This window comes from Lactuca serriola, chromosome 1 (assembly GCF_051521515.1).
Source record: "Lactuca serriola cultivar US96UC23 chromosome 1, Lser_US96UC23_V15, whole genome shotgun sequence".
Classification (NCBI taxonomy): Eukaryota; Viridiplantae; Streptophyta; class Magnoliopsida; order Asterales; family Asteraceae; genus Lactuca; species Lactuca serriola.
In genome coordinates, this window is record NC_136408.1 from 95,680,179 (window position 1) to 95,686,052 (window position 5,874).

Here is a 5,874-nt window from a genome sequence, read left to right on the forward strand (position 1 = left end):
GCTAAAAGAGGTGTTAAAGGAGTGGAATAAAGATGACAAACAAAAGGAAAAAAAAAACTGAAAAAGATATTGCAATGATGAATTTGAAGTCTTAAAAACCAAAGAGGATGCGGTTGAAAGGCTCCAGCTTTAAAAAAAAGTTGAAGAAATTGAAAATCATGAAACGTTGGATATTGCACAAAATGGTGGGTTAGATGAGATATGGAGTGGGATGAAAAATCAAAACATTTCCATGGTCTGTTGAAATAAAGAAGGCATAAACAGGCGATCCAAAGTATTATGGTTGATGGGGTTTTGTGTACTCATCCAACGGGGGTTAAAAGTATTTGTATATTTGTTAAAAATAATTATGATGTTTTCCATCTGGTGCTTCGTATGGAGATGAATGCATGGTTTGCATCTCTTTAAGTGGTGGGTAGCGAGATGTCGGTGGCTGATGTTACAACCAAAGAGATAAAAGATGCAGTTTGGAAGTGTGGTAGCAATAAAGCTTTGGGTCCCAACGGGATTTCATTTAAGTTTATTAAATGCTAATGGTCATGTTAGCAATGTAAAGGAGCTCTTTAGGACTAGTACTATGCCCAATAGGTGCAATGCGTCATTCATCACGTTAATTCCTAAGGTACAAAACCTACTTTTTATGAAGGATTTTATGCTTCTATCCTTAATATACAGTACACGATCATCATCAAAATTCTAGTTATTTGTCTTGCTAAAGTTGTTAGGAATTAGGTTAGTAAAGAGCAAACAACTTCTATCAAGGGTCTCAAAATATTGGATGAGCCTTTAATGTAGAGAAAGGTTGTTGCATGGTACAAAAAAAAGAGAAAAAAGCTAACGATTTTTAACATCGACTTTGAGAAGGTGTATGATTCATTAATTTGGGAGTACTTTAATCATGTTATAGTGGTCTTCGATTTAAGTCAAGGATGGAGAGGTTGGATCCATGCGTGTCTTTTGTCTGCTAGAGGTTCTGTTTTGGTAAGTAGAAGTCCCACTACAGAGTTTTCTTTACGGTGAGGTTTTAGACAGGGAGATCATATAACTCCATTCTTGATTATTTCATCTATAGAAGGAAGGTCTACTTGTGGTAATTGAATATGGCAATGAAGCAATACTAATTATAGGCATTACTGTGGGAAGTGAGGAATTCAGACTCTCTCATTTTCTATATGCGGATGACATAGTGTTTATCGAAAAGTGGAGCTGAGAGGAAAGTGATAACATGTCTCATTTGTTGGAGGTGGTTTACTTAGCTTCTAGATTGAAATTGAATATGCAAAAATCAAATATTTATGGGGTAGGGGTAGAGGGGCAGGAGGTTTTGGCTACTACAAACTTGGAAGGGTGTAATGTATGGGAGTTACCACTTACATACTTGGGGTTACATGTTGGAGTTAATATAGCAAGGAAAGATAAGTGGAAGTAAGTTCTAGAGAAGTTTAAGAATAGGTTGTCCAATTGGAAGCCTAGATGTTTGTCGACTGGTTGAAGAACCACTATTATAAAATTGATATTCAGAACCATAAGCATATATTATATGTTGTTTAAATCTCCTGAAAGAGTGATCAAAGTGTTGGAGTCCCAACTGTAAATATCTGCAAACCATTTACAAATATTATGTTAACGTTAAAGTACCAAGTACTTGAGTGTTATATGAAAAGTATAACTTCTATATAGTATATACCTGATGTACTAGTCTCTTCTAGACTTTCTTTTCAAATAGAGGAGCAATTCCTTTTCCAGTATCATGTTTCCCAACAAAAGAAATAAGATTCATCTATATGGGCCTTACTGGATTTCTTGGGCCTAAAGGTATTCATTCCATAAACTATGAGCCTCTTAATCACACATGGTGACTCTTTTCAACCTTGTATTATTCCATTGTTTGAACTGGCTTAAAACATAATATCATTGTATCGTTGGAATATTTGCACAAACTGTTATATCATTAGATATACATCTAAATTATCCAAGATGCCCTAGAATAGGTATCATGTTTAAGAATTATATTCAACATCATGGTGATTCCTTTAGTAGGTATCATGTTTAGGTCTATTGCTCAAAGCAGACTTTTTACGAATACGTCCTTTATGAGTGTACAACTTTCGGTCTCTTAAGACGTGAACCCATTCATTGAAATTGCATCTATTGAATGTTATTGTTTTTCATATAATTAAAGAAATGGCAATTCATGGTAAATGAGAATGAATTATTTATCTAAAAATTTTTAACAAAATTCATTTTGTATTTTTGATATTTAATCTTTAATTATTAATACCCTTTTTTAGTTTCTAAAAACATTAATCATTAAAGTCTAGGATCCAATTTGCAAAACAAATAAATGATTAGATATCATTTATCTCATACATTTGAATACAACTAGGTAGATAACGATTATCAATTATATAATAGTATATCTAACTCCTAGTTTTATAGGATTGGTAATAAAAAATTTTAATAGATATGTTTGATCACATCTATGCCTATGAACTCTCTTGCTTGAAATCCTTTATCACAAAAGATTTTTGATCAAATCATCCAATTTGAAAAATTATGTAATCAACCTATAACTAGGTTAATGAAATTGAAAAAACACCCCGACCATCAAAAGATAACACTAAGCGGTTAGGTGACCTTTATCCCACTAGTACATACAAGAAATGTGTGATTGTTCTTCAAAGCAGATTGCATAGATTTGAGGTTTTAAAGGGTTTTATAATCTAATTTAAAAAACATATATTATATCATGATTATTGCATGTATCCAATAAACCATGATATCTCTTTAAAAATCTTATTTTATACATAATCACATTTTAACAATGTTCTTTTGTAAAACCCTAATTTATATCATTGACACAATCAAATTATAAAACTAATAACTAGTATTAAGTTTTACTGTTTGAGCGCTTTAGAACATTTGTAACCTTTTAATAAAAGTTCATTTTATAAATTAAGGTTTGGAGTTTGATAAGTTTATAAAATCTCAATTTTAAACTTATACTATTTTAATTGACGGAATTTACCGTTAGCTAGTTTTAACGATAAATCTTGTTTTATTTTAAAATTATTTTTACCATCGTATGCTTAAAAAGTAATTTTTATTAAAACCAAACTCCTTTGTGATGTTATTTATGTTTGAATATTATTTATCATTTAAAAACTAATTTATCAACCATAACATAATAATAACACTATAAATTAAACAACATAAACATGCAAAAAAATGTGCTTAATCCAACCAAGTCAAGTAAAATTTTTGTGAGCCGACACAAAAATATCAAGTTCATCCTAAAGGGACATTAAAGAGACCAAAAATAGTTTAGTGATGTTGTTGAAGCTCCAACTTGAAAAAACATCAATTGCTTGCAAAAAAAAGTTGAAAACATTTTTGAATGATATATTTTCAGTAACATGCAACACATCAGAAAAGTGTTGCCTTAGGACCTGCACGTAAAGGAATTTGATGCAATACTTTTCCAACAACAAAAATTTTAGCAACACTTTTTTAGAAAAGGTTGCATTTTCACCTGCACTTAAAAGTTGCAAAAATAACCTCGTTTGGACTTCAAAAATGGCCCTGTCTTTATTTCTTGTTAAATTTTTGTAAAAAAAAAAAAATTATTTATAAAACTAAACTATTACTTACAAAAATAAACAAAATGAAGACTAATCTATTTAATTATTACATATCATGTAAATAAATAAATAATAACAACCATTTTAAACAAAGCAATACAAACAACGACACAATGGTTCATGGCTAGTTTATGCACATCATACATATATATACTCAAAATCATATAAAACAAATCTTTGTTTTTCTAAAACAACTTTTGTGACAAAAAATGCATATAACTTTTGTCACAAAAAAAAAAATAACAATTATAAAGTTGTTAAATAAAATATGTATAAATGTTTCTTGTAAAGAGAAAATTATCTGTGTTTTCCAAAAACAAAGATTTCATCAACTTAACAAATAATCTAACCAAGCTTGCAAAAATGGCTCTAATATCAATTGTTGGGGTTTTATTCAAAAATAGTCCAATTTTAGTAATAAAATTGGCGTAATTAACAACAAAAGCATTTTATAATTTGAATAAACTAAAACCATTTTAACTCGCTAAAGATCATTTTGCAAGAACTTAAAAAGATTAAACATAACCAAAGAAGAAGAAAGTATGACAACTTTTGAAGACTTTGGTTGTTTTTAGCAATTAGAAAGTTGATGAAGATAGCTTGAAGCTCCAAGGTAGATGATCTCTATAATGTATCCACCAAGTATGATTTAAATCATTAGTAGATGCTAGTATTTACTAGTAAAAATGTTGTTCTTAAGCTTTAAGACATATTCCAAAATATACTTAAAGAGAAACAACATTAAAGAACCAAAAAAAGCTCCAAAATGCAAGACATGGAGAGAGGATGAAAGCCTCTTATTTTTTGCCATGTGAGAGGAAAAAGAGTAGAAGAAAACTAGTCAAAAGAACTAGCTTCAAGTCATGTCTAATGCATTCCTTTTATACCAAGGCTTGGTACAAAAGTAAGCATTAAAATAATGAGGGCATAGTGCTTTCTTATAAGCACGGTCTAAGCTTTAAACAAAAGAAAAAGCAACCCTCATTCCTTGTCCCTATAATTTCGGCCATGGAGATCAAAAAAGCTTTAAACAAAAGAAAAAGCAACCCTCATTCCTTGTCCCTATAATTTCGGCCATGGAGATCAAAAGGGACAAAAACAAAATAATTGTTACTTTATTGAAAACTATCTAGTTGGAAGTAATTAAGTTTGTTACCTAAAGTTCCCAAAAGTTTGTACATGTACAACTTAAATAATCATACCATATGATATATTGCTAGTTTTGTTCTCTTTATTATTATTTCCTAGAAATAACAATTCACAAGATGTTGGTAAAATATTATTTTCCAAAATAAATTTTCTCCAGTTAAATACAAGTGTTGATATTTATTGATAATCAAAAATACTCTATTAAATAATCACTTAATGGTAACTTGTTATAAGGTATGACCCTATATGATCATCCGTTATTAGTAATATCATTCTATAATGACTTTAAGGCATACAAGATCTTTCAAAAAAAGTAGGGCCGATTCATAATATGGTTGTCTCAAACATAGAACCGATGAATACACTTGAACAAAGATTAGGGACAGGGAACTTGATCCAGTTTTGGCATGATGTGTAGGTGGGGCAACAATATTTCTCCTTAAGGTTTGATAGGCTTTTCCGTTTAGAAACAGTATCATATTGCTTAGTGTGTAATTGTTGGGTTGATGGTTGATGGTTGATGGAGTTAGTGTAACGCCCGCAGATTCGGCCTAGTCAATTTAGAGACACTAAAGCATCAAAAATGAATTTTTAATAGAAGATTATTTAGAATAAATCATCTTAACCAAGTTACAGTATATTTCACAAGGGTTTCGTATATATAAAGAACGCCGAAATCCGAGTTATAACGAAGAAGTTATGACCTGTTGAAGTTTTTCGGCAAAACCGACACGATACCGGGAATTGTAAAAAGTAAATTTATGATAAAATACTTTTTGTCCTTAGTAATCTAAAGGAAATTCATAGAATCTGACTTCGTATGGGGAAGTTATGATTTTTCTAAGATTTAGCATAAGAGTGCACAACCCGAAAATTTGAATTTTAGATTGGTTGAAAATCCCTATAAATAGAGGATGAATCCTTCATAATTTCTTCACACCATAACCTCTCTTTCTCTATCTAACTTCTCTCTAGCCTCCTTAAACCCCTCCCAAGTCTAGGGAAACTCCCTAGCACGAGAAGGAAGCCCCGAAGTGCCCGACGGCTCCGAGAAGAAAAGCTTTCGGCTCGGAAATGCTGCTCC